This window comes from Myxocyprinus asiaticus, chromosome 4, assembly GCF_019703515.2.
Source record: "Myxocyprinus asiaticus isolate MX2 ecotype Aquarium Trade chromosome 4, UBuf_Myxa_2, whole genome shotgun sequence".
In the NCBI taxonomy this organism is placed as follows: Eukaryota; Metazoa; Chordata; class Actinopteri; order Cypriniformes; family Catostomidae; genus Myxocyprinus; species Myxocyprinus asiaticus.
Genome location: NC_059347.1, coordinates 28,016,030 through 28,039,168, shown reverse-complemented (window position 1 = coordinate 28,039,168; position 23,139 = coordinate 28,016,030). Strand labels below are relative to the sequence as shown.

The 23,139-nt window shown below is 35.7% G+C and overlaps 1 protein-coding gene across 1 annotated transcript in view; it reads left to right on the top strand.

The window, feature by feature from the left end:
• The window catches only part of tmem8b (transmembrane protein 8B), a 202,086-nt gene that overhangs the window by 16,223 nt on the left and 162,724 nt on the right, over window positions 1–23,139 (top strand). The window lies entirely within an intron of this gene.

The window sequence follows — 23,139 nt, the reverse complement described above, 5'->3', positions numbered from 1 at the left end:
AGAAACAGATCAATATTTTTGTCCTTTTTTCTATCAATCTCCACCTTTGACCAGTCCAAACCTGCAGGTGTCTGAATGTGAAAGTGAACGTCACTTCAACACCAGAATGTGGAAGTGAAAGTGAAGTGTAGATTTACATTTAGAAAAGGACTTAAACATTGATCTGATTCTCACCCACACCTATCACATCGCTTCAGAAGGTATGGATTTAACCACTGTGATCTTATGGATTACTTTTATGCTGCCTTTTGGGCCTATACAGTTCTAGTCACCATTCTCTTGCATTGTGAGGACCAAAAGAGCTGAAATATTTTTAAAACAATCTTTGTTTGTGTTCTGCAGAAGAAAGAGAGTCATACACATCTGAGATGGGTGAGTAAATGAGAGAGATTTTTATTTTTGGGTGAACTATCCCTTTAAGTGGACAAATACTTATTTGGGCTGCTGTGTCTTCCTAGAGGCCAAGGCTACACATCCAATTTACCATGTTTAGACTTCAAACACATTTTAGAGTTTGAAAATTGAATGATTAAAGTGCTTAGGAGTTTTTGCACCCTTTTCTAGTCACACAATCTTTAATCAACCAATATGCAGGCACTCGCTGTGCACTCAGAACAGCAAGATCCAGCAGGCAAACAGTTCTCCAATCTCTTGGCCTCATCACCATCTCATTTCATAGACTCGCTGAGTGCCCTCTCAATTGTTCATACCTGATCCTACGTCTCCATTTTCACCCTTGCTAACATTAATATTAAAACCTCACATCTTCTTTATTACAGTCTTTCGCCTTTCAGCAAGGCCACACGAACTCTCGCTGCAGTCCTGCCAAGAAGCTGAAACTGGCTCTCGGTCTTTGCCCTAGGTCCTGTCCGGTGCAATATGCCAAACGCCAGAGACAAGGCTTCATTTTTGGCAGGAGTAAATGGGCCTGACAGGCCTGGTCTTTTTATGGCTTTGACAGATGAAGAGTGAACATTAGAGATTTTTTTTTTTTGTCTGATGCAAATCCTTCACCTGTGAGTCAGCACTCGAAACAATGCTACAATGGTTGCTTAAAAGGCTATTAGCATGCCATGGCTGAGGGGGGAGTGTGCTGTCTAGTGCCAGTGTGCTGTTTTGAATTTATGCTGTGCCATTTTCATGCTGGTAGCCTTTTCATGTAATATTTTTCTTCTTTAACAGATTACAGTTCTTTTTAGTGAGTCAACTGTGTATTTGAAAATTCATCCAAGTGTATTCATCCAAGATGAATTATGTAAGAAGTAGACAAAAAATAAACAAAGCTTTAAACAAAGCTTTTAAAACAAAAAGCGTATTTTTAGGACATATTTTTTAGTCTTTCTGTGCTGGTTTTTAATTGTTTTTCTATGTAAGCATGCACTAGATCAGGGGTCCCCACACTACGGCCTGCGGGCTGAATATTATTCGAAATGTTTTGACCAGCCCACGGAACCATGCATGTCACACATTTTGACCGGCCCACACAGGAAGCGCAAGACTGCTTTGGTGTCTTTTTATGCCTGTAAGACTGACTTTAGTGTGAGTCAATAGCATTCGAGTGCAGGTTGTTCAGGAGCATATTATTGGTTCAATACGCTGAATGAATACGCCCCTTCACTGAAGTTCGAGTCGGTCATTTGAGTCTAAACGAGTTAAGACGTCTAATTCATGAATGCACTGGTACATATGTTAGCGAACGAAATGCACGAATCAGTCAACATTATTAACGAGGATCTGCTGAACAACTAAACGAGAGGAGGAGGCTAGTCGTTTGTTAAATTCGGCAATCTTGTTGAACATGAAAATTGGTTGGATGAATTATGAATAAAATTGAATGATAAACAACTTATTACAATGGCATATGGACTTTGATGAAACTCCGAATTATTTTTTAGGGTAGTATTGTCTTTTTTTGTATAGCTTGATAAAAAGTAATGCTCAGCATTTCACAATTTGATAGATATCCTTTGTTGACATTTGTAGGGAAATGCTAATGATACTTAATCACTGCAGTGCTAAAGTCTCTTATTAAAATTGTTGAGACGCAAATTTTATTAAATGATAACTAGATTTTTTCCGATTGTGAATAACTGAATAATCTGCTTTTTCCTTGTTCAAAGCGTAAAAGATGGTCATTTGGTGTCATCTATTGCCGCAGAAAGTAATTTGCTAAAATGGACAATGAACAAATCAATGAACTAATCTGAACTAATCTTTTTGGTGAACAGATTAAAAGGACTCATCACTGAGATTAATCAAAATCAAAGTTCTTTGAGCCAGTGGATGGATCCACTGATGTAAGATTAAGTTGGCTAAAATGTAACATTTCACACAGATTCTAAGTTTTTTGTTGTTAGCCTACAACAGAAAAACGTAATGAAAGTTTTGTTTAAATGACTGGACCTTTCCCTCCCTCTTCATGTCTTGACATGCACATGTCAGTGAGCAGATATAGCATGTATGCAATGACAAAGTAGACCTAACTTAAAGCAAATTGCTAAGAAATGTATACATACAATGAAGTTACCAGTATTAAAATCATGTTCTGTGAATGGATTTTAATTGTAAAATGATTCCATGTAATAAAAGCAGAAGAATAATTTCTGTGACAAAAATTACTGTAGGCTCATTCCGGCCCCACTTGAAAACATAGCAAAGTGACCTGGTCCTGGCAGCAAAATTGTTGGGGTCCCCTGCACTAGATGGACAGCTTTGACTGTTGTGATGAGTTTTACTGTTTTTTTCAGTGTCTCGTGTTATGAATGCTACATTTTTAAGACGTCAAGTTAAATATCATTCAGTTTTTAGAGTTTTGTTCCATTCCATTGTGCTCCATATTGCTGTTTTTATGCAAAAGGATGTACCCTGTGTTAATGCATTTTAATATTAATATTATTAAATTAATTTAATAATGTTTTTCAAATTGTCTTTGTTTGGATAGTAAAAAATAAATAATTTTTATTATTAAAATATCACAATAGAATAAATACCTAAAGTAAGATTTGTAGTTAGGTGATTGGTAGTACAATGAGGGAATTGTGTGGGATCTGAATAGTATGTAGCTTTATATTGATTGGCACCCAAAAGAAAACACAAGTTTTTTTTTTTTTAAGTAAACTGACAGATTATAAATTCAGTTAAACAATGAGCATTGGCACTGCTGCAGTTTTTCTCATAGGGGCTTAATCATGAATAAAATAAATAAATAAATAAAAAAACTTAACAAAACATTAATGTTTTCCATGTGTCTGTCTCAGATTATCAGTTTTGCAGTACTTTCAAACTTTTGACACTTTTTACCACTTCAGGCAACAAAAACTCTGTAACAGCATAAAAGCCCCGCAACACTGGCGAAGACCTTCCCTAATGTGCTTGAGATAAATATGACCCCTGGGCTGCTAATCTACAGACAGCATATTATTAGGCTTTGCAGAGTTCAGTGGTTGTCCTTCCATTCCTGCAGCTTCAGAACATATTAGACCAGCCATCATAAAACCACTGACAGATCTGCACCACCGAGACTGGTGGTTTTCTGGAGTTATTGAGTGGAGAGCTACTAGAAAATAACTCCCTCGTAGTCATCTAATTGCATTTCCAAAGTGTTATAAATGCTTAATGACCTGCTCTGAACCCTAATAAAATTCTGTATTGACCTCCCTCTAGGGAGCTGCTTAATTGGATTACTTTTTACCCCCATCATCTGCCTCTCATTTCTGTGATACAGCATTTACATCTTATCTTTTACTCTTCAGTACATTGAATTTTATTTCAAGATAAGAACACTCTTACAGGTGTATCTGTACAGGTGTCACTGACCATTTCATTTGCATATCACTATATATCAGAGAAGGAATAAACCGCATCACAAGTCCAAATGTCAGAAATGACACTTTTTTCCATTTAAATGAGAAATTTTAGAGGAAATTGAGCACATATGATTGGCTCAAACAGCTACCATTCAATCCAAATCACTTCTCAGAGAGAAAAGAGAGAGAGAGAGAGAGAGAGAGAGAGAGAGAGAGAAAGAGAGAGAGGAGATGTTTGGCCAAGTCAATGCAAAAGACCTTAAAGTCTTGAAAGCCAAAAGCAGGCAAAAAGCTTATTCTCCCCCAGTGCCTGATGTTTGGAAGTCCACTTTTTTAGATGCACAGCTGGACTGTTAAAACGAATTGTGCCATAAACTTTATTTACAGGGCACTGGGTTAATGCCAGTCATAAACAGCAAATCAGATTTACCCTTGGTTTTACACCAGCTTTGAGAGTACTTATCGCTCTGTGCTGTCTGCTTCCCCCTTACAAAGGTGTGTTCCTTAATGAATTACTGCCATAAAGCATAAAACATGGTCTAGTCAAAACGGTCCTGTGCGGATCTGTGCATTAGGGTCTTAAAAGATGTCCTACTTTAAGTCAAAATGAATATGTTCTCACCTCCAGCTTTGAGCTGCGGCACGTGCCGTATTCTAGCCCTACATGTTACATCTGTCATGAATTAATAACTAAAAGAAACTTTGTCTTTGCTGTTTTTCATTTCTGTTTTAAATAATTTGAAGCCTTTGGTTTTTTAAAGACAATGAAAATGTTTGACAAAAACCTCAGACACTTTTAAGAAATAGTTCATCCAAAAATGACAGTTTTGTTATTGTTTGCTCACCCTCATATCTTTGCACACTGGTATGCTGTTATTTTTTAACAGGAGAAATTTTGAAGAATCTTTCTATAACAACAGTTTACAGAGATATTGTCTGCTAAGCTCCAAAAAAGCACCATTAAAGTACCATAAAAGTAGTTCATACAACTTGTGCGCTATTTCCAACATGATCACACGTGAAATCGTCATGTTGCTTCCATATATTTATGTACCCTGAAATCGACCCCATACTGCCGAATTACTGACAAACGCCATCCCCACCAGAAACTGTTGCATATATTCAAACTTGTTTACCTTTCCCTGTGGCACTACTAATTTCAGTTGAAACCAGGAAGTAATCACGTTCACATAAACAATGGTGTGAGTGATTCGAAGGTTACATTTTTGCTGTAAAACAATATTTTTACTCCACTGATGGCTAGGTTTGGGGTTGGGGTTTAGGTTAGGGAGTAGGGTTAGTTAAATATGCATAATAAAACATGCAAGAATTGTTCAGTCTGATTTATGAAAAAAGAAAATGACCTTTTATAAAAATCTATAATCTATAAAATCCATAAAAAGGATAGATACGATTCTCGAGTTCACTTCAGTGACTCAGATCTACATGATCCAGTCGCAGCTCTTCTCATTTTTGGGTGGACTGTTTCTTTAAGAGCAGAAAGCTTGGGTCAAGTGTCTTCTTTGTCTTAAAAAACAACAACAAAGGTTTTTTAAGTTAAATATATAGGAAAACAGTGTCTTTCATTGAATTTAACACAGCTTTTGGCTTGCTAACCCATTCAAAGAAGTGCAGCCCTTTCTATCCTCACCCAATGCATCCTGTCAAAACATTGCAGGTAAAATAAAAGAGTGTTGTGGTTGCATCAAAACATGAATCTGGCCTCTGCCCAAAGCCATTTTTTAGACTCTTTTTCTCACATCTACAGAGGCATTGACTGTCAGTGAAAAAGGCACGTTTCCATTTCGTCGCTTTCTCCGTATTTGCTATGCCCTTATCTCTCTCTCTTTCTCTCTTTTATTTAACTAAGGCCATATATCACTACATCAATTCTCAGCAGGTTGCCATGCAACACAATGGCAAGGAAGGCTCTACGTATACAGCTTTATGAAACAGGCCATGAAGTGCAGATTCAGAGACTTCAAGCATAGTCAGATATGAATGATGTGTTGCATTCTGTGGCAAAATCTTTTAAATGAACAATGATATAAAGTAAGAAGCAGCAGTGAGGGTGCCATGCATTTATTCTCTTCTTGGCAGATGTTTTCTTACTGCAATTACAATGTTTTGACAATTATTCCTCGCCAAGAAGTGAAAAATACTACGAAGTGCCAATTAAGAATGTATTGACATGCAGATTGTAGTGTTATATAGGGAAGTTAGCATTGAGGTATTTTTATTTTTTTTTGAAGTAGTGGATCTTGTTTTGCAATTGCATAAATGCCATGCTTTTTCTTTTTGGTTTCTTTTCTCTTCATTCTTCATGTAATCTTTCTTTTTTTTCATTTTATGGTGTACATAGCAATGAAATGACCACAATGGTCATTGGTGTCGACCTTACACAAACCTCTGGTAAGGTTCATGTGATTACATACATTTAAATATTATAAACTGGGTTAGCAGCATGTGTGATTATTCTGTTTCCATTTCATCTCTTGGCTTTAATGAGTCCACTCTGTATGCAAATATGTGTGATTTTACCATGGGTGTTCTTAGGCATGATACAAAGCAACGTGTCACTTTTGTCAAGTAGTATAGTTCCACCAAGTAAAACAGTTTATTATCTTAACTGTGGGCTGTTTTCAGTTGCCAAACAATGTTGCAATGTGGTGCATTAATACACTGTAGAGTGTGTGGTCATAGATGTGCGGTCATCATTTTACAATGCCTTTGAATGGCATAACAGTGAAGTGCTTTCTGGGATGTAGTGTAATGTGCTTGTATGTTTTAATATGATAAAACTTTCGTTTTAACTCGCAAGCTGAAGTTGTATTTAACTTAAGCATCTGACTCAAAATAAGTTAAGGAAACAAGTTTATCTTTATATAAAAATCACCTTTGAAGTCCTGAATTCAGAACATAAAAGAGTGGTTGCTGAACAGATCTAGAGTCAGTTTTTGCTCACTGTCGGGCTGTGCTTTTTGAAAACCGTGCAAACTCCCGAATAAGCTGTCTCTGAAATATGCTAAAGAATTCCGACACTGGAAATCTCCTCAACTATTTCATAACTTCTCTTGTCACTCACTGCTCATAACTCTTAACTATTCATCCCAGTGATTATTAATGTTCACTTTTCAGATGCAGAGTCTTTTTAGCAGTCAGTGAGTTTGCATACTGTGGAAATTCTCCTGGCAGTCACAAACAAAGCTTTGTTCTATCATTGTACATACATTTATTCTCAATTTATGTTTATTTATTTATTTGCATTATTTATTTATTTCGATTTTGTTTCCCCTAGGATACGGAAAAGCCAGTCTTTGAGTGTCATTTTATAATATGAAAATATGCTGTTGATTTCTTCACATTTAATAGAACGGTTTGAATAATTGAAATGGCATGTGAGTGTAGCACTGATTTATGGTCCTTTCACTAGCAGTACAGTGAAACATGCTTTCCTTGCAGAATTTCTATTAGTACGGTGAGCCAGGTGTCCGATCAAACAGCTGCAGGGGGACAACACTGAATCTTCCCTCAGTGTAGCAAGCTTTTCTGAGGAAATGGAAACAGGGCTTAGCCAAAGGATGAAGAGTTGCGGTGGCAAGGTCATTGTGTCGCAGGAAACATTCTAGTATATGCCTAGAGTGTGAGACAGACTAAAGGCTGTGTTATTTTTGGGAACTGAGTAGTTCAACAAAAAATGAAAATTCTGTCATAATTTATTCAACCTCATGACGTTCCAAACCCATGTGACTTTCTTAAACTAATATACATTTTCATTACTCCAAAGTTCAAAACTACCTCAATAAAAATGACCACAAAATAATGTTTGTTTGTGTTCGATGCACAAATTAATTTTAGTTTTCAAAATGCAGTATGTTATAAAATGTGAAACCTTTACAACCCACTGTAATTAAATATGATAATAAAAATAGATAGCTACAACACTTGTCGACATTGAGAAATGTTTATGTTGTTAAGCATATTTAAATGATAGCAGTCACCGCATTAACTTTGGCAGCCCTAAAACACTAGAACTACAATATAAACGAAATACTCTTAAAGCTGTGTAATTTCTGCGCCACTAGTGCCACCGAACGGAATTGCAAAAATAAACAATGTTTCAAACAGCTTTCCGAATATGCTACCATCTGCATTTAAACAAACAGATAGTCCCGCCCAAACTCATGACATTGGTTGAGTCAGTGTTGTTATGTCTGGCTTGACGGGCTGCTTAAACAAAAGAATTCTTATAGTAATTTTCAAGAAAATTATCCTACAAATGCCATACTTATAGTTGTCACTGCATATTAAGCTATAATAGGAGAAAGGATTTTAACCCTTAAAAATTTACACAGTTCAGCTTTAAAAAAAAAACAAAAAACACATGAAACTAGAAAACACTAAAAATATAAAACTAAACCAAAACATTCTCATAAAGTGAAAACTAACAAAAAAAAAAAAAAAAAGATTACAAAAAAATACAAAAATAAAATAGAAATAAAAGTAAAATTAAAAATTCTAAACTGTGGAAGGCAGTTGTCAATGGGATAATGAAAAGCAGAGGTTTGCAGTGCTGGGGTCTTCTGGTTTCTCTGCGTGATGGGAGTATTTGGCTGCCTTATTCTTCTGTGCACTGCCTGACCAGGGATGGCACGTGGACTTCAGGTCTCACATATCCCCCCACTGCCTTATCCTTGTTTTCTCTGTGACCTAGTTTGAAACTCTCGACTCGATTCATCCCTGCACTCTGTGTGAGATATCCTTGCGTGTAGTTTTTTTTTTTTACCCTCAAAAAGAGAACAAAAAAGAAAAAAAAACGTAATTTTGTTTCTGCAAGCAGTGAGAAATCATTACTGATTTGAGAATACTGCTTCACGTGATTGTAATAAACATCGCTGTTTAAAACATGGAAGATGTCTTTAAGAGTTTAGAACAAACATGTCATAAGAGTTTGGAACAACATGAGGGCGAGCAAGTGATGACTGATAATTTTATTTTTGGGTGAACTGTCCCTTTAGGAACAAGCTGAAAAAGACCCATGCAAAACATTAAGTCATGCTAAGGAAGGTCAAATACATGCTTTAGCAGGATCTTTATTCTTGAACATTTTGCTCTACAATAACAAAACCACAGCACACAACATACAGCAAGAGCTATTGTAGTAAGCTGCCCGCAACCACAGTCATATATCCTCATGAAGGAGAATATTGATTGGAGGGAGAGATGGAGTGAGACTGATGGCCATTCTCGTGTCGAAGCCCTTGGCTGGGCTCTGCAAGCAGTGCAATAACACGGATGGTCCAGTTTATCAAAGCACCCTCCCCCTTCATATCATGGCCTGTTTATCACCTTGGCCTGCCTCATAAAGACTGAGCTTCATCCTCTGTTTCCTGTGACTCTCAGCTCTCAGCGACAGTCACTTGCGCTCATAGTCACATTTAAATTTGAGCTTTTATAATAGCGCAGGCAATAAATCAACGAATGTTACACCGGCTGCATAGTTACATGTATTTACATAGAGCAGCACATACAGCACACAGCACTCTTTATGAGAGTAATGTGGAAATATGGAAATGTGTTGCACTGTAAAAAAGAAATTGTCAGGTTACCTAAAAATGTGCTTCATGTGGTAACATCTAAATTAACTGGTTGTATTCAAGTCAAAAATATTATTTAATATGAATGAATCATCCAAGGGTTGCACCAATAAAAATTCTTTTTAAGGGTCAGATCAGGTAGAAATAGCCATTAAAATAACAACTGCATAAGTTCATTGTTATAGATTGTAATTTTATTACAATCTATAACTATACAAACTATAAAATTATAATAATATATGCCAAATATATGTTAATCTTATTTACTATTTTACTATTTAAATGATTACTGCTTTACCAGTAATGTGGCAAGAATTAGACATCAAACTGTGATGAAAAAAACGTAATTAAAAAAAAAAAAAATGTAAACCTAAAAAATGTGCTTTATGTCTTAACATCTAACTTTATAGGTTTTATTAATCTTAGAAATATTATTTTACATCACTAAATCTACTTGAATTAGGTTGCACCAACAACATTATTTAAGATCAGGTACAAATAGCTTCTTAAGGTAACAATTGCAGGTAAGCACTTTTACCATATAGTATTGTAGTTGTTTTTTGTTTTTTGTTTTTGATGAATCACATATTATAATATCATTATACATCTGTAGTAATATGGACTAGATGACTGGCTATCCTATGAAATAGCAATGTGTGTACTAAGACTGGAGAATTTCTGTCTCTATAGACAGCAACTGGTCTGTTTAGCCTTTGATATACTTGGTTTTATTTATTTCAAGCAATCCATCCTGAAAGTTTTCAATTCTGGGTGTCTGGCAGAGGCATAAAAAATCCATTGCTTTTTTAAGAAGTCAATTCCACCATCCATTGCAAGATATTTGTTGACAATTGAATGGCCATGGACTATTTCCTCACCAAATGGAAGCAGCACTCACCACTAAGTAACCATATAGAGAAGGGCAGTCTGTTTGGTCCCATTGCCTCAAAGCATATATGTCTGTGTTGCATGATAAGGATATATTAAAACATAGCAACATATACCCTGGAAGGAGTTCCAGCACACTATCATTACTGAGTCTTATTTTTATGACCCTTAGTGTTGACACACTGATGTGTTTATACAGTATGTGTTTCTCTGACAATTGAAAATTGAACAACAGGAAAGATTTTATTAGTCTTATGTAGGCTGAACATTTTATTTGTATTTAATTCTCACTCCACATATAATCACATATCTGAATTCTTGTAATTGACGTTTTCTCTAAAGCTGAAGTGTGTAATTTTTCGCGCCTCTAGCATCACTACATTTAAAACGATATTTAAAATCACAATATTTAAAAAATATTATTTGCATACTATAGAATGACATAGCATATAGCAGTGGTTCTCAAATGGTTTTGCTTCGGGACCCAGATTTTACATTGGACATCAAGTGGCGACCCACCATAGTAAAAAAAAATAAAATACATAACCTGTATTTAATCTATCCTGGGTCACATTTTCTTTTAGCTTGCATAGTTTTGTTCAAGGTTTTCAAGTACCAGTATAAATGCATGTATCAAGTGACAATATTTTTGTTATTGGTGTCACTAACAAAAGCTACAGGAAGTTTTATCTCCCCCCTTTTAAAAGTTGATGAGCATATTTATTTATTATATTTATTATCCAGTTTATTTCCTAATTTCAAACATCGTTCAAACAGAACATACATTACACAGGAGGAAAACTTTGCTCATAATTTGTCCACAAGTCTTGGAGGTCGAGACTTTAAAGCCCTAAAGGCATTTTGGCAGATTTAGCTAAAATCGCATAACCATAAGTAAGAGCTTATAACTCTAAAAAAATGGCAAAGAATGTGAATTGTATGGTATCAATTTTTAGAAAACCTTTTAAAATGTAAGAAAACATATTTGGATCCCACTCAGAGACTCATGACATTGCTGACAAAACTCAGAATATGAGTGCTAAAAAAAACTTTTCAGTTATAATTCAGTTTGATATTATACCTTTTGGACAGGAAGTATGGATGGTAAAAAAAAATTACTTTGGTGTTGCTCTCCAACATGTTAAGTATACCAGAAAAAAAATTTGTTGATAGGACAAAGTAATCCAAAGTTATCACATATGGAGCCATGGTTCACATGGTGGACTTTCATTTATCAAAGTGTCCAAATAACCTCTCCGAACCATAATTCATATGTTTTACTGAACATTAAAACAGAATAACTGAAAACTATGAATGCAAAAATCGAAAAAAAATAAATAAATAAAAATACTTAAAATTATATCAACTATGTCCCATATGATCCAGTGTGGCACCTCTCCAAAAATGTGCTTTGACCGCCTTCTTTTGCACAGCCTATGTATGTGCGCTCTGGTTCTATTATTGACCCAACATTAAACATTTGACATGTGGATTGCCCAAATATGGAATCTGAAGACGCGTTCACGTCATGTTGGAATTACTGTAATCACGAGATGGCAACTCTGAGGTTATACTCGGAGCCGTTCACGTCCTCAGACCTCTTAAGTTATTAATTTCTATGGCAACACTTCTAACACCAAAAATGCCTTGTTGTTAATAACAGTAAAATGTATCACTTCATTAATTCACCTCTATATGTTTTTGCAAAATGTTTAAGAACAAAAAGAAATGATCCAGGTATCAATGGCATAATAAAAATAGTATATTAAACAGAAATATGTTCACTACCTTCAACTGTTGAGGCCGCTGCCACACTGGTTCTTTTCATATGACGTCACGACAGTCAAGTCGGAGCTTTAATAGAATTCTGAGTTTACAACTTGTAATTACGAGCTCTACTGAGACACGAAGTCAGAATCTCGTAATTACGGTAATTCCGACATGACATGAATACATCATGACACTCTCTTGAGATCCAGTGAGAATGATCTGATAGATCTATGACATGAAGGGTCGTGTTTCAGTGAGAGGCTCCCAGAGAACACCGCTGCTATAGCGATTGCCATTAATGCTAACAGCGGTAGCTCTCAGGACACTCTTTGAGAGATTTCTCTGGATTTTCATATCGTATGACGTTGAGTGAGGGCTTGTTTGATTCAGGATCACCAGCTGTAAGTGTTGATATCTCATTTTCTTTACTATGTGTATTTTTCATGAAGTAATAATAAACCAAAATGTGATGGAAAGGCTGTTTATAATTTTTTGATAAATACATTTGGATTTCACATGCTAATACTCTCTGAATGAAACAAATTTGCTTGTTATATTCTACTAATCAAGATAATACATGGCTGTGTGATCTTTTATTTAAAATCTTTTTTACTGTAGTTTTTTTTTTTTTTTTTATATGATTGTTGTAATCCTAACCAAATGGAGCCTGTAAGGCAGAGGAGCCTGCCAGGAACAATGGATGGCACCTTTCTCCCATCGCGGTAATACCATATATTTTTTTTCGTGATCAGCGTCCCCTAGAGGGCCCAGTATTGGGTCGCTCCGGGTTTAAGAGGTTAAAGCCCTTTATGAACTTGCCCTTATACTTACAGTGTAATGACAAATAAGAACAAGTAAGAACATGATGGCTCATAATAAATGTAGCTAGTCTTTCTAATAATAATAATAATAATAATAATAATATTAACAAAACTAAATTATAGTGCTTATGAAAAAGAGTATAGATACTATCTAATGTATTATTTAATATAAAACTAAAACATTTTTGGTCAAAATATCAGGAAACAGTTTTTTTAGGGTGATGATGTGTATATAGTATACCATACTACTCTGATTACCTCTACTGTATATGGCAGAAATAGTAAGAGTAGTATGACAGCATGCCATTCCGAACTCTGCCTTTGTTTCCAAACAGGTTTACAGAACACATCCACCATCTGCCATTGGTTGGAAAAAAAGATAGTTCCACCTCCAAACTCACACCATTGGTTGTTGTTGTGTTGGGCTGGTCGGAATGCTCAAACAAACAAAGCAATGTTTTGATAGCACCACAGAGCCAATGATTACACTTTCTAGGAAATCGACCTATGAATGGCATGTAGTTGTCACTGCATATTATCATAGGATAGGAGAAATATCTAATATAGAATAGAAATAGGTATTTATATTGTATTGACAGATTAAAATCCTTGGATTGCAAGCCAAAGCCCTCAAAAGATTAAACAGGTGTGCAATGCCCATCTCCATAGATCAATAGGACACTGTTAAAAATGTATGATCACACTGATCAATAGCAGGAGATGAGAAGAGCCTTGATGACACGTTAATGTAGGAAACATCATCAATACCTGAGAATTACAAGTTTAATTCCATGAACATGTATGAGCATGAATCAAACAGTGACCTAACAGGCATTTTGAAATGTAATGAGATATTGCATATGTTTTACCATCTAGAAATAAATATTATTCAGCCCATATTGTTGGTCGTAGCTGAACGAGTCAGTGGCAAAATTATGATTAATGACCACGACACTGTTACCTACAGGAGATACAGATAACCATTCAGTCTTCTGCACACCAGCATACTCCCACATTCACTTGCCTGCACTCATCCAGACTGAGGTAATTGCTGGGTGTCCTCTCATTCATTGCATGATACATGTGTGAGGGAAATGTTGGCAGTATCAGCATTTTATAGACTATGCATGTGATTTCAGCTCCTCTGCAGAGTTAGACAGTTTTACATTGTCCACTGCAAGTCTGCTGTTGCTGTATCTTATTCGTGCATTAGATTTAGAGGCTGTGCTTCCTTTGGATACTTGATCAGAGTGCATAAATCAACACTAATTTGAGACTGGAGAATAGTTTTTATTCTTGTTTCCATAGTGACTGTCATGTACGTATAGCAACCAAAATTGTTCGGTTACATTGTTGTGCATCTAATCAAATCAGTTTACGTGTGCACCCTTTATAAAGTTAATTCTAAATGTACATCTGTTATAATTAATGAGGCAACTTTGGGCTTATAAAATGGATAGGCTCTGACTTGTGACTCTAAATCCTGACTTGACGACCTGTGACCGCATATGCGCCAAGTTACTACGTTTCTTGGGAACCGCTTTGAGCATGCAACATTTTTTTGGACAGTGCAATGGATGGGCCTAATTTCCTAAAAGCATCATAAGCTTAAAGGGTTAGTTCACCCAAAAAAATAAAATGTTCTCATGATTTACTCACTCTCCTGGCATCCCAGATGTGTATGACTTTCTTTCTTCAGTAGAACAAAAACAAAGATTTTTAGAAAAGTATTTCAGCTCTGTAGGTCCTCACAATGCAATTGAATCCATGTAAGCTCCAAAATCCACATAAAGTGAGCATAAAAGTAATCCACATGATTCCAGTGGTTAAATCCATGTGTTCAGACATGATATGATAGGTGAAGGTGAGAAACAGATCAATATTTAAGTCCTTTAATGTCATAAATTCTCCTCCCTGCCCAGTAGGGGGCGATATGCACAAAAATGTGAATCACCCAAAACAAAAGAAGTTGAAAGTGAAAGTGAAGGAAAAAGGACTTAAATATTGACCTGTTTCTCACCCTCACCTATCATGTCACTCAGAAGATATGGATTTAACCACCATAGTCATCTGGAGTGCTTTTATATTGCCCTAATGTGGATGTTGGTGCTTCAAAATTCTGGCACCCATTCACTTGCATTGTATGGACCTACAGAGCTGAAATATTTTTCTAAAAATTTTTGTTTGTGTTCAGCAGATGAAAGAAAGTCATACACATCTCAGATGGCATGAGTAAATGATGAGAGCATTTTCATTTTTGGGTGAACTATCCCCTTAAGTAGATAATAGAAATGATTGTACGAATTATGTTATAATTACAGGCTGTTTCCTAAAAGCATCGTAACTTAAGTAGTACTTGAAAATGGTCGTAGATTTACTAGTGCTGTGAAGTAATCGTAGAGCGCTTAAGAGCATCGTAATGACATAAACTTATGCAAACACTTGCAGGACATGTGCAAAATTACACTTAATTCAGTTAATACAGTTAATGTTGAGATTCTTACACTTTATGCAGTAGTATAGAGTAACCATGATACTTTAATATTTAATGAAGTTTATTAATATATAAATAGATTATAATTACATAAGTCTGCTTATGTAGGCCTATTTTTATTATATAAAATATAATAATATAAAATTATACAATTTAATATGATGACAAAATAGATAAATTAAATTAAATTATAAAATAAAAAACAATGTATGATAAACAAAAGTCGGTATAAATCCAAAAATTAAGATTTGTGTGCAGGACTACGTAAGCTAGTTGGTACAAAGTGGTCGCATGATTGTATTACAAATTAAATTCAGAGAGAATGGAGATGTTATATTTAAGAGGAAAACTGTCTATCTTGGCTTGTCCTCCCATCTTCCTCCTCTACAAGTCATGTCAAGCCATTTTTATTTGTATAGCACTTTTCACAACACACATCGTTTCAAAGCAGCTTTACAGAAAATCATGCATTAACAGAAAATGAAACTGTAATATCTATAAAGTCTTAGTCATCATTGTGTAGTTTGATTAAATATGATTGTAAATTGTGTATAAAAAATAAATAGTTACATAATGAAATAATAATTGTATTTATAACCCCAGTGAGCAAGCCAAAGGCAACTGTGGTAAGGAACACAAAACTCCATAAGAAGTTGGTTAATGGAGAAAAATAACTGGGAGAAACCAGGCTCACTCTGGGGGCCAGTTCTCCTCTGGCTAACATCATGAATATAACGCCAGTATTACTTATGTATAGTGCAGTGCAGGTCATGGTTTAAAATTATTAAACTAAGTAAGTGTTAAGGGCCAGTGTTTAAACAAAGATTTTGTATAAACTGTAAGATTAATGACTAATGTCTTTGAAGTTCATCCTGGATTAACTGCAGAAATTCATATAGACGCATTGTCCTTTGTTAGTTGGCTGATGAAGGCTTTTGTTGGAAATTAATTGATAGTCTGTGTATTCCATTTTAAGAGTGTAGTCCATCATTAGACCAAGGTGGTACAGGCAGAGATCAGTGAGGTGTCAGCAGGTCATTTTGGTGAGGTCTATCATAAGTCCAAGGATCAGGCAGTGGCTTATGAAGTATCCCATGTCTTATGGTTGTATTTGTTATCCTCATTTTCCTCTCTGACACCCAAGGACACTGTCGGTGGCACAGCAGCATTGTTGTGCTGCAGTGATGTCACTGGTAACATTTTGGTAGCAGATCTCCATTTGATCAGTGAATGTATGTACATGTACCTCATGCAAGTGCTTCCATCGTCATATTGTGCACTTTATTAGGCCTAATTGCAACCCGGTAAACCTCGTTATAAATATAAATTTATAGTCTTCAATGACCATGCGATTGCACCTTGATCCACAGATGAAGTTGTATAAATGGAACATTGCAATTAAACGCACATATGATAAAACAGTGATTGCGTAAAAATAATAGCAATAATGTAGCATACTGCACATGATGACAAAACTATATATTTAATTATGTAGTTAATTAGTTTGATTGTTTAAGAGTATAACATTTCCCAGGAAGGTAAATTATCTATTTATTAAGTTATGCGTCAAGCTATATTAGAATGACTAGTGTCATTATACGGTCATATTTCAACACTCACGCAGGGACAACGACTCTTAAGAAGCACTAAGTGCGTCATTGCAAGGTGCAGTTTTGGAAAACGCACATGAAAAAGGACAGAATGGTCGTAACTTTGCACATAGAAAGTGCTGTTAAGAGCAAAAATAGATTGTTATCGGGAAACACAGTCCTGGATATGATGTCATGTGCTTTTAGGAAATATTACATCACAAATAACAAATAATATTAAATTCAAAATGTTAAAGCTGCACTACGTAACTTTGTGCTCTCTAGCGACATTTGTGGTTGAAACGTAAAATTGCAAGCAATTTGTGGAAGAACACTGAACGTGATTCGTGTTTCGCCACTGCTCTTCTGGCGGATGAATCTCATGATTTGAGCTTATGTGTGATTATAACTGGAGATATTCAGAGCCGGAGTCATAACGTGCTATTTTCATGTTGATATAATGTTATATGATTAAACATTTAAAACTGAAATATTACTTGCTTTGATGAAGATAAACAACACTCGTATTCACATATTTTGAATGAAATTTTGAATGAACAATCAATATTAGCTTCAACAACCCTATCAGACAACATATCCAAGCATTATAGCAGGCAGGGGCATAGAATCCAGGGAGGATGGATCCCCCACTCCCAATAATCAAAACAAGCAAGTACAGGCTTACCGTAGTGAATCAGGGTAAGGTAAGAACATTGTGTTGAACACTGATTGTTTATGTACTCAATCAATAATGGCAATTCATTTTTAACCAAAAAAACCTTACATAGTGCAGCTTTAAAATAAATTGTTTACTTACTTTCCTGCAACAATAAAACATGCAGCTTTGAAATATGTGTTTTTTTATTGAGCCAAGAGGTCAGTATGTGATGCTTCAAACTTCTATTGGTCATGCTTCCTTTCGTTAAACGAATTTGCAGGTCAGAGTTCACCAAACTTGAACTTTAGTCTGCTATAGAGTGCAATAGCACCCCGCACACTTTTTCAGCATCCGGGCTCCGGAAGTATTTTTCCATTGCCATGAACCAAACCAACAAGCTCCTAGGTGAACCACTACATCACAAACTTTGTTTTGAGGCAAAAAAGTAATTGAAAATCAGACCAAAAGACAAAGGTACAAGGCTGTGTGCTTCCGGCTTCCACGAGGGTACAAACTACAATCCCATGAAGCATTGCATTTATGTAATTGAAAAAAACAAAACAAAAAACAAAAAACGATGGGAATATATCAAACTATTGATTTTAGGTTGTTGATTATAAGGATAGAAACAATATATTTTACATTTATTGCTAAATATTCCGATATGTACAATTAGATAAGTAGTTTAAGTGTAAAGGGAGACCGACTCGATTATGTCATTCATAGTGTGTCATGGGAGTGGACGGTTGCTCCAAGGCTAATTTCGCGGGGTTCGTTGGCCGCGGTTCTCTGATTGGTGAACCGTTTTCTGCTGTACTATGGGTAATGTAGTTGTTTACCAGAAATTCCACTATCAAACATGCTTTTTAAAGAATTACATTGAAATAACTCAGACGGATGACTTCAACAGAAGCATATACCATCCACGAACAACCTCAGAGCTCAAGATAGGTCTGTCTTGCAATGTTTATAAGTTATCATTGAAAATCAATTAATCTATGGAAAAACTGAATGGGATTTTTACTTCCGGAACCAGACTGTTGTGCTCTATTTCTTTGCATGAGCTTGCATTTCTGGTATTCAGCATTCCGATGCGTTTGAATGAGAGTGAATGGAAAGTGATAATGGTAGAGAATGGAGAGCTTTAGGATAATAATAATACTACAGGCCCAGACGGAATCTGCATAGTAGACTTTTTTCACATTTTCTGATTTAGAGGGAAAATCTGTGGAATTTTGTGGAAGGTATTTAAACATTGTAATATGTGTCAAATGGAGCTGAAAGTACTATACTCTTATTGGTAGCTGAAAGTATATATAAATATAAATATTTAATAAATAAACATGCAAGGGACTGGGATGTGTAGCAGTTTTGTGAATGACAATTGGTTTTCTGATTACTATTAATAATACATTTAACTCTTCATTGAACCTTGGCAAAATGCTATATGCATATACTACAAATGAAATTACTATGGCTAAGGGGGTTTAAGGTACTATGCTTACTTTGTTCTTAGGTACTGAACACGTTCTTGAGCTAAAAAGCTAGATGCAGCCAAAGTCTTTCTAGCAAGTCAGTCCACTGTCTGCCATCTTTAAAACACTCTCGGGAGGCTATTTCCAGTCATGCCAGTGCAGCGCCTATCTACTTGAATGGAGAAAGACCAAAATCTAAAAAATCAATCAAATCTGACAATACTGGAAACATAAATTTTGATTCTTTACCTCATACATAATTTTACTGGCCTATATAGCTAATGCACATGTGCGTTCTAGAGTTGATTGACAGGTGATGTCTCTATATAAAAGGTGATTGGCTCTTTTAACTGTAAGGTGGGATTCCTTTCTTCATCCATTGACCATTGGGCACTCAGAGCTCCTTGGTTGAGCATTCCAATTTAAAAAAAACATAAGTCTGTTTTCTCAAGTTTTGTAATTATAAGAACTGCACTTTGTCTCCTCATTATGAGGCCACATTAATTTAGGTATAACAGATGGGTGTGTAGTCAGAATGCTAAACATTAGCTGCCTCCACAAATATCCATCTATCCTATAACACTGCTGTGCCATAATTATACGCTCTGAGTGAGCACTGCACTATTTTTGGGGTGAGCTAATTAGCAGCACATTAGTAATGATCCATTTACAACCAGACAATCACATGTTACTGTGCTAATAGCCGTTAACGTGTAGCTGTAAAGTTGTTTTTAAATGATCTTGCTTTATGTTTAGCATAAAGACAGGAATATGCAGAACCAAACCATGCGAAATGTATGACGTGAGGATATGACTAATAGTTATTGGTTCACATAATGTGTCCTAAAGATGTAGTGGAAATTTAAAAATACATGCAACTTTGGAATCTTTAACTTTTAAGTAAATTAATGCTGTTGAAATTGCTTTTAACCCATAATGAATTAATGTGTTTTCTGAGTGCATGGTGAAATGGTAAGTGAAATGCACAAGCAAATAGATATTTGCATCCAAAGTGTTTTAATGTAATTGGAGAGAGCTAGATCTGTTAGCATTCATTCAATTCACTGCCAGTCACAAAAAAGGGCACCTTTACTGTATGTATCTGCCCCTTGCAGCAACTTCTTTGGAGCAATAAAGTAGAATTAGACTATTTCTCCTACAAAAGAACAGCATGGCATCATCTGTTATTAGGTAGTGTAAGTGGCCTTTCTGTAGGAGTATAGCACCTGACATGCCCTTTAAGACCTAAATGTGTCAAATATGTGTGTGTGTGTGTGAGTGTGTGCAAGAGTGTTAGGGTTCCACCAATCCACCAGGGTTGATCCCTTATTCAACACATGACATTTGTCATTTTGATGTGGTAATGCCCTTTGCATTTTAGCCAATTTTACATATGGAACTAGAAGATCTTCATATCAATGGCCCCCTTCTGCCACAAACCACAATCGTTATGCTCTATGTCTATTATATTGCCTGTCCCCTGGGTTTCTGCTTTAAGATCGTACAGAGGGTTACCGAGAGGTTATGGTAATCCCATGTTACAGAGAGCAGTTGTCTTTCCAAGGTTAGTGTGTGAAGTGGATGAGGAGAGTTGGGCATGTCACGTTGCTGAGACAAGTGTCTACTTCAACCTCTCCACTAGCTTTATCGAGGATGGGCTGTGGAAATGTTTAGAGAGAGAGAGAGAGAGAGAGAGAGAGAGAGAGAGAGAGAGAGAGAGAGAGAATAATAAGAAGGGACAGAGTGAACCTTAAACATGACTGAAATAAATGGGGGAAAAATAAAGAAAGAATATTTTGTGTTTGAATCAACCCTGTGAGGTCTTTATAACAATCCTTGAAAAGACACCTTTATTCTTGGATGACTAGTCTCTTTTCAATTGTATTAACCTTAAAAGAATGCAAAATAATTAACAATTAAACAGGCAGTTATTCACACATGACATTATCACTAAGATTTGCTGTGACCATGAAATGAACTTTAATTACTATTCCCTCCCAAATGATTTAAATTGATTATTCTACTGCTTACATTTTTTTACATGCACACATTGTTCAGTTGGATCAATGAAACCATCATGCATACTAAACAAGAGAAGACATTATATATAAATAATGGCTTTATTATAGCCTATATGTGAAGAACTGTTAAGGGTGGTTAGTTATACCATCCAGTTGCATTGTAGCTCATTTTAGACCATGAATCTATTCAGAGAGTAAAGAAATGTAATTAAGAGTCCTTTTTGTTTTAAGAGGATGACCTTGTGATGCATGCTCACAAGCAAATGGTCTCAGAGGGGGTGAGGGTCGACTTAAGACAGGGGCAGAATCTAATGTGGAGCAAAGTCATTAGTTTCAAAGCCCATTCAGCTGTCTTGCTGACTTTATACAGTAGGCAGCATCCTAACTATAATTGAACCTTATGAGTGACCGATTGAAATGTGCAACATAGGCAGCAGCTCCACATACCATATAAAAGCACAGGAGACTCGACTACCAATACATTTCAAGAGTTTTCCATTAGCATGTTGTTAAGATAACACACTATCTCTAACAAGCATAAAAATACATAGTACACACAAATATTTGGGTACCACTTAACTATTTTTATATATAGTTTCCAATATTGAATGAAAATAGATATATTTATAATAGGGGTGTCATTCAATAAAAATTTTTATCAAATTAATTACATGGTATGCCAATTACCGAATCATATTAATCAAAATTATATATATAGCCAAGTGGAGAAATTTCATGTAATTTAACTCTAGTCATAAACTGGAGTTTTGCAACACCCGCTTTCCGGCATTCTCACGTGTTAGAGACATGAGAACATATGTAATGCAAGAAAGCTCCCGGTTTTGTTCATCTTTTGAGAATTCTTAGGGATGCATATGGATTGCATGTGTGGATTTTTACCATGTTTTGGTGCATATGCGAGGACTGGCCTGTACCGTATTTAACTGTAATGTATTTAATTTTCGCATTTAATTTTTGATTTAATTTTTTTGTACTTCATTGCACCGTATTTCATTTTTTTTTATATACGGCCCCATCCACTGCTGTTTTTTCTTTTTTATAAACAGCCATCAGAATAAAACCCCAAAAGATATTTTTGTATCTTGTGTTGTTTCTTTACAACCCACCGGCTACATATAATGATTTAAAAAAATGATTAAATAATAATATGTATATTTAAAGGTGCTATATGTAAGATTGACAACAAGTGTTTGAAATGGGTACTGCAGTCCAAATTCAAAATATTGGAGAGTTGTCTGCCCCGCCCCAGACTCGAAGCTCATGTGGGTTGCCAGAATGTTGACACGCAAATTAGCCAACTCAGCATCCGTTTTAAAGGATTTCTGGGCTTTAAGCTGTCTCCATCTTCCAAAGGCATCTCCAATATTTATCCTTGTTTTACTATGCCTCTGGTTATGGTGGTTTTTAGATGGATGGCGAAGCTTTATTGGTCGGGTGGAATCTGTTATCTCTGATCCAGTTCGTTTGCTGGCTTCCATGGCTGCAGCACGCAGTGTTGTTTGCCTGCAAACTTGTTCAAATCTGGCAACTCGGCGGTGTCTAAATACTATTGGTGAGTGGGCAGTGGGCAGTGGGCGGGATCACACAGGCCAAAACACAAACAGAAATTCCGGCCCGGAATAGAAACATCAGAGTAGAATATACTGGCTGTAGCATTGTTATCGGAGAAGTCAGTATTTCAACTTAGCATGTTTTCTAATTCTCTAATGACATATTATGGTCATTTTATGATTTAGTACAGTAAAAATATTACATACAGCACCTTTAACATAATAATTCAGATCATTAAAATACACAAAATTATTGTGGCAGATGAGTATTATAGAAGACAGTATATTGTTTATTTACATATCATTGAATACAAATAAGCCTATCATTGGTCTACAGTCCCCAGCAATCCATTTTGCAATTGAATTTGTCAGCTGTCCGAGGGAGACTTATTACAAGGGCTTTTCTAGGATGCATCTTTGTACAGTACATGCGTAAAGGCAGACACTTT